Source organism: Mus caroli, unplaced genomic scaffold (assembly GCF_978045245.1).
Source record: "Mus caroli unplaced genomic scaffold, Mus_caroli_1 scaffold_3, whole genome shotgun sequence".
Taxonomy (NCBI): Eukaryota; Metazoa; Chordata; class Mammalia; order Rodentia; family Muridae; genus Mus; species Mus caroli.
Genome location: NW_028227258.1, coordinates 21,758,979 through 21,771,584, shown reverse-complemented (window position 1 = coordinate 21,771,584; position 12,606 = coordinate 21,758,979).

Below are 12,606 nucleotides of genomic sequence, written 5' to 3'. Positions count from 1 at the left end.
GGCATTTAATGCATAATATCACAGTTGCCCTCCACTGCCCTTTTTGGTCTGGTTCTCTGGAGCGGCTTGTGTTTTAATATTAATTATGTTACCCCAAAACCAGTTTGTAGTGTCCTGCACGAAGGACTAAAGGAAGCCTGTTCCCAATTGGTTTTTGGTCAATAAAGTTATCAGTGGCCAATGGCTGAGCAGGGAGACAGAGGTGGGACTTTTAGGATTCCCAGGAAGGGACAGAGGAAGGAGGGAGAGAGCATTCCTCCATGGTGCCATGACGAGGTGTAAGAGACAGACCACGCTGGAAAGGTGCAGGAGGGAGAGACAGCCTACGTGTAGGTGCAGGGGGAAAGCAGTCCCAGGAGGGTTGCCTAACAGAGTCCAGGGCAGCAAACATAAAATACAGATGTAGTAAGAATTAACTCAGGAATATCAGAGGGGAGTGTGTGTTAGCCATAGGGAGTTAGAGAGTGGCACAGCCATTGAGTTGTTTCAAATATTTAAAATATAAGGCTTTATATGTGTCTTTCTTTCGGGAATCCAGAACATTGGGATGATATCCAGAAGCACAGACCTACCTGCTGAGAAATATAGAACAAATTAATAAACTACCACAACAGTCCTCTCTCTCCATCTCCCTCCTGTCCCAGACAGCTCCTACCTCTTCTTCTTGGTGGCTTTTTTCAGTAGAAGACAAAACATGTGATATTTGTCTTTCTTCCTGAGCCTAGACTTTCCATTTAACATGATCATCTCTTGATCCTCATCTCCATTAAAATATTGTAATTTACTGGTGCTAATAGGTAATAGTCACGTGCCCTCACATAGTACTGTAGCTTTTTAAAGAAACCAATTAGGATTGCATATTTCTATTTTCTTCCACCATTTTCAGTGTGGCTGGCACCGCACACTTTACCTCTAATGTCATTGTTATTAGATTTGACGTAGACAGCAAGTGTTTGGGTGTTTAAGAATAAGAAATATCTTCTACCTATGCCTTCATTTTGGCTTCCAATGTTCCCTATTTAGGTGTATTCAGATTTCTATCTGGCATCATAATCCTTGTGCCAAAGAAATGACTTAAAGACTGGTTGGGAAGAGTAAGGGGCTCGGCAGGAGTGAGAAGACAACAAGAGGGGTGGGTAAATGTGATCACAATACATATGTGCATAGATGAAAAGCCACTGTGAAACCTATTATACTGTTTAATTAATAAACCTATTAAACTGTTTAATTAATATAAGTTAATGAAGAATATCTAAAAAAGAAATCCCTATGACATTTTGGTCTCATAGCTATGCCTGGAATAAATTCAGTTATTGTTTCTTTAAAAATTAATTTTGCATTCATTTTCTTCTAAAGGTTTTCAATGAGTGAGGAACACAGACAGGTTTTCTTTTCAGTACTTTTCCCCTCGGTGACTTGTATGTTTTGTGAGGTAATAATATCTTGTTTCTTAAGTCAATTTTCTTTCATTAGCTTTGGAAACTATTTACTTATTATCTTTTAAATATTTCTTATTCATTCTAATATTGCTTTTCTTCCAGAACTCTTTTTAAAATTTGCTTCTCTTATTTTGAGATTACAGAATAATGACATCACTTGCCCTCCCTTTTCCTCCTCACTACCCTCCCACATGCCTCTCCTTGCTCTCTTTCAATTCATGGCCACTGTTCTCATTGAGAGATACATAGTTATGTATCTGTACCTATAGTTATGTGTGTATATATGTGTGTGTGTATATATGTGTGTGTGTATATATGTGTGTGTGTATATATATGTGTGTGTATATATGTGTGTGTGTATATATGTGTGTGTGTGTATATGTGTGTGTGTGTATATATGTGTGTGTGTGTATATATGTGTGTGTGTGTATGTGTGTGTGTGTGTATATATGTGTGTGTGTATATATGTGTGTGTGTGTATATATGTGTGTGTGTATATATGTGTGTGTGTATATATGTGTGTGTGTGTGTATATATGTGTGTGTGTGTATGTGTGTGTGTGGTTAGTTAAATATGTATATATATCCCTTACATGTAGTTACACAGTTATGCATTATCTTATGTATATATGTAGTTATATGTAGTTATATATGCATACACACACACACACACACACACACATATATATACCCTTTCCTCCTTCTTGTTGCCTTCTCACTCCTGCAGTGGCCCTTCCTCTTCCCAACCAGACTCTATGTCATTTTCTTAGCCCAAGGATGCCAGATGGAAATTCAAATGTAAATATAAGTATATACATATATTCCTAACTACAACCTGCTGAGTTCATCTAAAGTTACTTGTAGGTATGTTTTCAGGGCTAACCATTTTGGTATTGACCAACCAATTGGTTTGCTTTCCCTTGGGAAAACTCTCTCTCTGTCTCAGCATTCTTTAGTTGCCAGTAGTTCCTTGTGTAGGGTTGAGCCCTTCATGGTCTTTCCCTGCCCTTGTTCAGCTCATGTTCAGCCAGTCATGTAGCTGATGCTTTATGGATGTAGCCCCTGACATTAGAAGGAGACAGTCTCACAGCAAACTCTCTGATTTTCTGGCTCTTACAGTCTTTCTGCCTCCCTTTCACCATATTCTCTTAGGCTAGCAGGTTGTATTGTACATGTATCCACCAGGGTGGGGCTCTACAGCTTAGCATTTTGATTGGCTCTGGGTTTTCTGAGATGCTTATTTCTTAGCTTTCAGACCACTTAACATCCTTTAGTTCTCAACACTGTGACATTTTCTTATTCATTTTGTTTTCGCCAATCATTTTGTAGAATTTCTATGGCTCAACTTCTTTCCTACTTTCTTCGGCTATGCTCAGTATTCTCACAGAGCCATGAAAAGAATAATTCACCTGTAGTTCAGTGCATTAAAATTCTTAATACACTTCCATTTGGCTGTTTTAGATATCCCCATCATGCTAATGAAATTCCCGGACCTGTTCCAGTGAGTTATGGTTTTCATACTATTTTAACATAATAGTGATGATTATTTTCAAGTCTTCATCAGATGCTGTCTGTAACATCTAAAACATCTCTAGCTCTTTTGATTGCTTTACCTATTGATGAAAGATAATTGTTGGGGTCTCAGAGTTGCCTCACAAACCACACAAACACGGATCTCAGTCAGACAGGGATAGTTTATTGAGCATATGCCCCAGGACTGGTCCACCAGGGCCATGGTCCAGATTCGGGAACTGAACTGTGACCCAGAGTTAAGATATTACAGGGCTTTTAAGCCCCAAATCTATAAACATCTATGCCAAGTTATTTCACCAATTAAGACTTAGGGATAGGGGGATTTCCTTAGGAACATGGCTTTGTTGTACATTTGTCCTGTTCCCATTGGGTGGGGTATTCAACTTTGGCAGGGAACTTGCCTTGTCTAATATTCATCTCCTAACTTGTCTATCAGCATGGGACTTGTCTAACATTCATATCTGAACTTGCCAACCAGGATGCCAATTACCCATGCACATGTAGCTTTTTACCAAATAGGAAGTGAGTTCCCAGGGAGGTCTTAGGAACTTAAACATTTCTCAACTGTTACTCAAAATGGAAGTCTTATTCCAAATAGTTTCTTATACTGGTGCAGTGTCTCTCTTATTTTGGGGTCTATCCCAGAGGCAGTTTATACCATAAAAGCTTATAAACAGGTGCAAGAAGTTCTGTTGGATGGTAGGTTCAGGCCTAAGATTATTGTGTTTAATTATACAAAACAGTTCTATTCCCTTCTATCATGATTGGCACAGAACGTAACAGAATATGTAACCAGTCTTGGCATTAGAAAGTTTCCTACATCAGAAACATATGAAAAAGTTTCTTTATAATGGCAGGCTAGCCAGATAACTGTTAGCTAGGCCTTAACATTTTATATAGGCCTTAATATTCCATGTAGGCCTTAACATTTTATCTAGGCTGTAATGATAATACTTTTATATTTTTGTCTTAATTTTTATTAGATGCCAGGAATCCTGATTAGAACACCAAAAAAAATGAGTTATATATTAGTTATGTCAGGAAATGGGTGTCTTTTCTCTCATACTGTTGGGAATTGCATGAATTTTGTCAGTGTTTCAGCTAGATTTGGATTTGAGTTTTATTGTTATTTACCTCTGGGTCAGTTGGAATTCTCTGAGGAAATAGAAAAATATGATCTATTTAGCTGGCTTTGATAAATTGGTAGATAGATCTAGTCTGATATTCTACCCACGTTGATTATCCAGGCCCAAGTGCATTTGCTTTGTCCTATTTTGTAATTTACAAAGGACACTTGGCTTACTTCAGTGCATGAGTTTAACTCTGTCTTTGACCTTCATTTCTTTTATTAAGGTTTTAGTGCCACATAAGACTTATGTTAAATATGATCATCTCCTTTTCCAGTTTTTCTGTTTCATGTCATTGTGTGTGTATGATCTCACCAAGGTAAACTTGCTAAAAACTGTATCTACCTAAATCACATTGTTATAAAATTTCAGACTAGTAGATATAAACAGAATACTCTAAAAGTTTACAGGTAAAAATGGAGGGCGAGGAAGAGGAGGAAGAAGAAGAGGAGGAAAAGGGGAAGTAGGGCACAAAGCTAAGGAATGCAAGCAGCCACAGAATCTGGGAACAACCTCAAAAAATTTCCTTGCTCAAGGCTCTGGAGAAAGGGCCACTTGCCACAAGAAAACAAATGCCTGGGACTTTTTAATAAATTGTTGGCACACTCATGAGAGAGCAGCTCAGCGGGTGTGCCCCAGACCCAGAGTCCACCCAGGCTTTAGTGACCCAGTCAAGATGCCAGAAAAGACTTCTCTAGAGACAAATTGGCAGGCTCCATGACACATCTGTCTATCCTAAAAGGAAACTCCAACAATGGTGATGCTTTGGGAGTTAAGCAAGTCTAAGCTGAAGCTTGAAGGAAAGCTGTGATTATAGGGGAAGGGCATTACAAACAGCAAGGCTGATTTACAACAGCATTTTCTGGGTTGTAATCAAGCACCCTATTGCTCAGTTGGGAACCAGAAGAGCAATAGACCTGTCCCTAAAGTCATAAATTCACCTCCTCCAAGAAGGCATTAGAAATGCCAAAGGGTCCCCCTTGTAGCTTCCTGGGAGTTTCCACTGCGTTACCCAGAAGAGGAGTCGATCTGGGGGAGAGGGGAGGTCCGGGAGGAACTGGGAAGAAAGGAGGGAAAGCAAACAGGGCCAGGATGTAATATATGAGAGAAGAGTAAATTTAAAAAAGAAGTAGAGAAAAAGAACTGCCAACAGTAAATCAAACTGGCAAGGGACCCAATTGTACTTAGAGATGAGAGATAAGAATCAAATAATAATGTTCAAAGTTGACAGCATTGGCTCTGGGGAAAGCTGAGAAGGAATGAGAAAGCAAAGGCCATTAGTAAGAAGCCACATAAAAAAGCCACACATACAGGTGGGTGGGTGTGGGAGAGAGAGAGAGAGAGAGAGAGAGAGAGAGAGAGAGAGAGAGAGAGAACATTTTTAGTGACTCTGTCACTTTTAGCGACATGTGTTTAAAAGAAGCTACTACGCATCAAACAATTGCCCTAGGAATCTCTCTACATGAAGGCAAATGGAGGGCCCAACTCTTCACAGCCAAGCTCTCTCACACCACTAATAGAGAAGGGAATCCAGGCTCTGCCCACTCATCTCCATTGTCTTCTCCTCTGGTCCCTCTAGATTTTTCCCTGTCTTCTCAAGTCATATAAACAGCCTCACCCAGTGCTAGCTCAGCAAATAAAAACCATCATAAAATCATCGCCAGCTGTTTAAATGCACATGTTCACTTTGAAGTCTGTTTCTTCAAGGACTACTAGTGCCATCGACATGTTGATGTCCCCAGTAGATCCAAAATAAAGTAGATTAAACTTAAAATTATGGGTATATTAGATGGTCAAAGGTCACATGATGAAATTACTCAAAACACTTAAGAACATTAAGTTCCTTAGCCGGGCGTGGTGGCACACGCCTTTAATCCCAGCACTCGGGAGGCAGAGGCAGGCAGATTTCTGAGTTCGAGGCCAGCCTGGTCTACAAAGTGAGTGCCAGGACAGCCAGGGCTACACAGAGAAACCCTGTCTCGAAAAACCAAAAAAAAAAAAAAAAAAAAAGAAAATTAGAAGGAAACTAAGTGTAGTGGGATTTCCAGAGAAAGGCCACAGGAATTTGGGGTGGGAGACCTTCGATGAAAACTGGGTAGCCTGAGGTTACTTAGAAAGCAAATCTCATATTCATTCTACCAAAAGAGTTGTAGCTTAGCTGCTGCTCACCTCCCTGAGGGGACAAATTGAGGCAAGTGTGGGCCGGCCAGGCCTGCAGCAGCTGGGAGATGAAGTTAATACCCAGCTGGAAAGATAGCACAGAGAACTGGGAAAGAAGTCCCTCCCCTCTCCAAATACCTCCCGATCCCACCGGTGCTGCTTATTGGTAGAACTGTTAGGAAAGCCAGATCTTAAGGGAGTTTGCCTAGTTGATTCTGGAGATCTGTAGCCCCAGCAGCATGGGGCATAGTCCAACAGGGTGAACTGGGGGAGATGACAAGGGAATGAGATACTTAGCATTTGTATTCATTTGCCTTAACTTCAACCCTTCATCCTTCCAAGGGCCACACAGAAGGTCTCTCTAGAGGGGACCTTTCAGTCCCGGAGCCCCATTTCTCCAGCACCCACCCTCACTAGGTTTTCCTGATGTCCTCACTTTTGCACAGGCCACAAGCAGCCATAAAAAACTCAGCTTAGGCTAGTCTGTCTCCCATTTGCTCTCTGCTTCCTGCCCTTCATTCCCCAAGGATGCATCCCCTCATTTGCATCCTGTCTGGTCTTCAGAATGCCAAACAAAAGAATCAAAGGGTGTTAGAGTCATCAGAGAGGAAGGAGCCTCAGGTGAGAAAATGCCTCCATGAGATCCAGCTATAAAGGCATTTTCTTAATTAGTGATCAGTGGGGTGGGGGTGGGGGGCATCCCATGGTGGGTGGTGCCATCCTTGGGCTTGTAGTCCTGGGTTTTATAAAGACCAGGCTGAGCAAGCCATGGGGAGCAGTCCACTCAGCAGCACCACTCTATCAGCTCCTGCTTCCGGGTTCCTGCTGTGTTTGAGTTCCTGACTTCCTTTGGTGATGAACAGTAATGTGAAAGTGGAAGCTGAATAAACCCTTTCCTCTACAACTGGCTTCTTGGTCCTGTTTTTTTGTAGCAGCAATAGAAACCCTGACTAAGACAAAGGGATAATTTAAAAAGTAACCAATGACTTCAGGAATTCTACAAATAAACAGATGAATCGATGAAGGAAGACAATTCAGGATATGAGTGAATTCAGCGAAGAGCTAGAGATTCTGAAAAATATAGCTGTCTCTTGTGAGACGATGCCGGGGCCTAGCAAACACAGGAGTGGATGTTTACAGTCAGCTATTGGATGTATCACAGGGCTCCCAATGGAGAAGCTAGAGAAAGTACCCAAGGAGCTAAAGGGATCTGCAACCCTATTGTTGGAACAACATGATGTACTAACCAGAACCCCGGAGCTCTTGTCTCTAGCTGCATATGTATCGAAAGATGACCTAGTCGGCCATCAATGGAAAGAGAGGCCCATTGGACTTGCAAACTTTATATGCCCCAATATAGGGGAATGCCAGGGCCAAAAGAATGGGAATGGGTGGGTAGGGAAGTGGGGGGCGCTATGGGGGACTTTTGGGATAGTATTGGAAATGTAATTGAGGAAAATATGTAATAAAAATATTTAAAAAAATAAAAGAAGAACCACTAAAAAAAAAAACTGGTAAAGGAAAAGATCAATAAATCCAATTCTAAAAATTCAGTGAGACAGCTCAGCAGGCAGACATTTGCTTTGAAAACCTAGGAACCTTTGCTCAATAGCCAGCACCCACAGAAAGGCAGAAAGCAAGAATCTCTGACCTCCACGTGTGCACTGGAGCAGCCGAGAGGCTCTCCGGAGCAAGCAGAAAGGATGCTATCAGGGCTTGCAGCCCAACTCTGTGAATCATCGCATTCAGGCAACAAAGAAGAGGAAAAATAAGAAATCACAACCAGAACTTTCCAGATTCAGGGACAAGTTAAAATAGCCTTGAGCAGTCTACAGAATCACTGCCAAGCCCATCAAGATTCTTGACTCATTCTTCACATAACTAGAAAACCAATTCTGTAAGTCAGGCGCCAGCACAAAGACCTTGAATAACTAAAGAACAGTGCTCGAGGCGCAACTGAGCTTGGTTTTAGGGTATACCATACAACCATAGTAACAAGAAAACTTGATAGCACAAAACAGACACCTAAAGCTTGTAAATAAAACTAGACAGGTTACACCTAAAGCCATGCCTGCACTGTATAGTCTACAGAAGCTAGTAATGTGATTAGGATGTTAATGATCACGGGGAGGGGGAGGGTGGAATACTATAGGTCCAGAGCCAGTTTATCCAGTGCGATCTTAGTCACTTAAGTGCCCTTTATTGCCTACCTGTGTCTTCAGCATCCTTGTGACTTTTCGAATATACAAAACACTTGTAAATTCATAATACTTGTAAATACTTTTCAAATATACAAACAGACCTATCCTCCATCAGCAGATAACATCTGAAGCCAAGAGCCCCACCCCACCCCCTTTAGCCCACCTGACAGACCTACCTACACCAGTGTATTTCAAAAATGTTTTGATTTGCACTGTCTTTGTTCTGTTTCCATAACAACTTCACAAAGCTGCTACTATGCTGGAACAAAGAATTCTGGGTCAGCTATCTTCATATTCCCAGGCTAATACTAATACCTGGCCTCAGAATAAACTCTTACTTCCCTTGAGGTGAGATGTGTGTTTTTTACATTGACTCAGTTACAGTGAACTGAATTTTAACAAAAGTGCTGAAAACATACACTGGAATATAAAACCAACCAACCAGACAACAGTAACAGCAACAACAACAGAAACAAGCCTCCGGCAAATGTTACTGGGAAAACCCTAAGTCCGTATACTGAATCAAATATGTTCCATCTTCCTCCCTATACAACAGGCAATTCAAAATGGGTCAAAGGTCTTAACATAAGGCTGAAAACCTTGAAAGTAGTGGAAGAAATCACAGAGAAACATTTAAAAAATACAGACCTAGGTAAGGCCCTTCTGTATAATACACCACTCACCCAGGAACTAAACAGCTGAGTAAAACAGCCTACTGATAAACTTTGGCTGTGACTGGTGATATAATGTGATGGTCAAGGGAAATAGTGCTGTGCTATACTATACTATGAAAAAAAAATCACCACTGATTCTTACATCACGATTTTTGAGATACATCTGTATTTTGCAATGTTGTGTTTCTGTATTATCAAGACTGTGGGATTTTTGTCCTTTTCAGTATACTAACTATATTCTGTCACGCTTCTGGTTTGGCACCACCTTAAAGATTGTAGCCTCCCCCAGCCTGAAGCAGGCTGGTGCAGACCTTGTCACTACTGAGGTGGGGCCACCTGGGTGGTAGCCTTCCAACCTAGATGGCTCTATTGTTCTGTCACCTGATGCTGCTCTTCTCCAAGATCCTGCTGCCTGCTGAGATACCTTTGAGCCAATCCACATTGAGCAGAGCCTACAGGCTGGCAACAGGCACCAAGAATGGATTGGTGGGGGATGGGCCTCCCCTCTTTATAAGCACAGACTCTTAGTAAACTTTGGGGCCTTGAACAGAAAACATGTCTTGGCCTCCATTATCTCTCTCTCACCGTTTCCTTCCATACAGCTCCGGCCTCCCACTCAGGAACCTAGTGAGTGTGGCCGCAGGCGGCTACAAAAGATGATTGTCTGTATAAACCTTTGTTGCAGTGATCTACAGCATAAACCGCTGTTGCATGATCTGAAGAATTCTGCTCCATATCTGCTAAACATGTCAATCTTCTTCGTTGGTGCTCAGGACACTGAGGCCTCCTACCTGCCTCTGCTTTTTAGCATCTCTGAGATTATTTCTAAGATCTTGAACAGTGGGCTGGTGAGATGGCTCAGTGGGTAAGAGCACCCGACTGCTCTTCCGAAGGTCCAGAGTTCAAATCCCAGAAACCACATGGTGGCTCACAACCATCTGCAACGAGATCTGGCGCCCTCTTCTGGAGTGTCTGAAGACGGCTACAGTATACTTACATATAATAAATAAATAAATCTTAAAAAAAAAAAAAAAAGATCTTGAACAGTGACATCTGCGGACAAATATTTCCAACATTCTCTTCATGTTCTTTACATCAAAATCAGGATCCAACTTAGTGATACATTCTAAGCGTGTGAGAGGAAGCTCACATTCACTCCCTCACCAGCTGGGCTGTGGCTTTAGCTTCAAAGTGAAACATTAAGCAAGCTCTTGATGTCTGGTATCGGCTCTGTCTTGATTAAGAACATTATCCCAGGAAGTGGAATTTTTGCTGCTTGCCCTACCTTAACTAGCAGCAATCGAAGGCTGCTTGATTATCTACACATACAAAAGTCTAAATATTAAACATACCTTTTCTTTTCCAAATACCTTTCAGGTAAATATTAACCACAGTTACTTTGACAAAATCTTTGGCCTACAAAGTTCTGAATTTGAAAACGATGTTATCTGAGCTTCAGACCCCCTGTATGTTTTGTTTTTTTTTCCTTAAGCCTTACAAAATATGGAGGCTACTACCTTTGTGGTCAAGAACTGAAGAAACTTTGGACTCCCCCCACCCCCCAACTTTGGTGATGAGCACAAAGAACATGCATCTCTAACTCAGGCAGCTTTGTGTAAAGATCCTAGAACAGCTAATTAATTACCAGCTTGGGGCACCTCTGAAGGCAAGGTGGTTACACTTGAATCACCTCAATCTTCCTGTTTTACCTGAATGTGTCAGAATTAGACACCAAACCCAAACTGACCCACCTGCGTGACACAGTCTAGTCAAAAGACACAAGAATTACCACCAAAGTGCATTCAGAGAGAAAGGGGGCAGGGTATGAATTATCTCTAAGATCCAGTTGTTCAAAACACATAGTGTACTTGAACTTTGATGTTTTAGTGACCTGCCTACTGTGTTCAGTTTATAAAACTCTCCTTGATACCCGTCCACACACAGTTCCACTCTTGAAGTCAACATCTGTGAATGGGAAAGGGTATTTAGGAAATCTCTGCACTTCTCTAAACCTCGTCTGTAAAATGGGTTGAAATAACCTTCCTTGTGATGTTGCTCTTAAGATCATGTGATAATGCAGGAAGAACTCCCTCTAGAGTTTTGGACACATAATAGACAACCACTAGATTTGTGCTTCATAGATAAACCACTAGATTATTAAAATTTCGAATGACTTCTGATATCCTATGGTGCACATCCATTACTGTCTGAACACAGTAATCCAGTGAGGCTTTCAAAGGTGTTGGACTTGGTGGACTCCGGGCCACTATCCAGACCATTGCCAACAAAGATGGGTGGGTGACAGGGACAATCGTTCTCTGGAAGAGGTACCTGATTAGATTATGTGACCTCTAGTTGACTCTCTACACTCATTAAAACTGAACACAGACAACATTATCGTTTCTTTGACAACCCTTGAGAAGCGTCCATTGTACGTCTATGTATACGTGTTGACCACCTATGTTTATATGGCTCACTAATGCTGGTAGAAGACTTGACATTCAATAAAAGTCAAATTCGAGTTCTTGTTCTCAAGTTCATGACATTAAACAAAGGACAATGAAGAGGTGTTAAGTGACTTTTTTTGTCCCATTTTCCCAAACAGTCATTCCTTAGACTAATTCAAGTGTATGCTTTCCCCACACCTCCTCTAGGCCTTCAGTCACCCTTTCTCCCAGCACTTACTATGTAGTCAACACATATACCTGTGTGCCTTTGTCCTCCCAGTGTGTTGTAAGCTTATATCTTCAGGGATGGTAGTTGTAGCTATAAATCATTGAGCTGTCTCCCACACAATTGGCTCCATAATAAGCCGTGTGCTTGTCGTTTTATTTATTGACACAGTCTTTGAAATAACAATCTTATTAATCTCTATCTTACAGAGAAGGAAACTATGGCAAAGAGCATTAGATATGTCCAAGTTCTCTCAGCATGAAGGCATAGGGCATATTATAACCACTATCTCTTGGCAGGAGTGGAGTCTATCTCTTACTCATGACCGCCACCCCTGGGCCAGCTCCATACTCTCCACAGGCTCTCAGTCAGTGGTGATGTCAGTCCAGTGCTGTGTGCTGCAGAAAACCAGGGGCCTCAGCACCTTGCTGTGACTGAAGATGCATTTCTGCTTTGAAGCATGGAGGTCAACCCTTTTTTTCCCCCGAAGCTCTGTCTGTCCACTCTACCAGCCCTGCCTCCTTGTCTCTCCTCCATACTACACACCCTGTGGACTGGAAGTTTCAGTTTTGTTCTGTAGGTAAAAGAAAACAGTGCTCTAACCTGACTGAGTGCAGCTGAGAAAGTGGAAGAGTGGATGGAGATCGCGACAGGGAGATAAATGAGAAAGGAGCACTAAGCATAATAAAAACAAAATGTGCCCAACAGCACACGTCCAGAGCACGAGTTTCTTGATGGGCCACTACCCTTTGTTTTAACCTAACTTGCAATGAGAATAAACTGAAGGGTGTGTCGTAAAG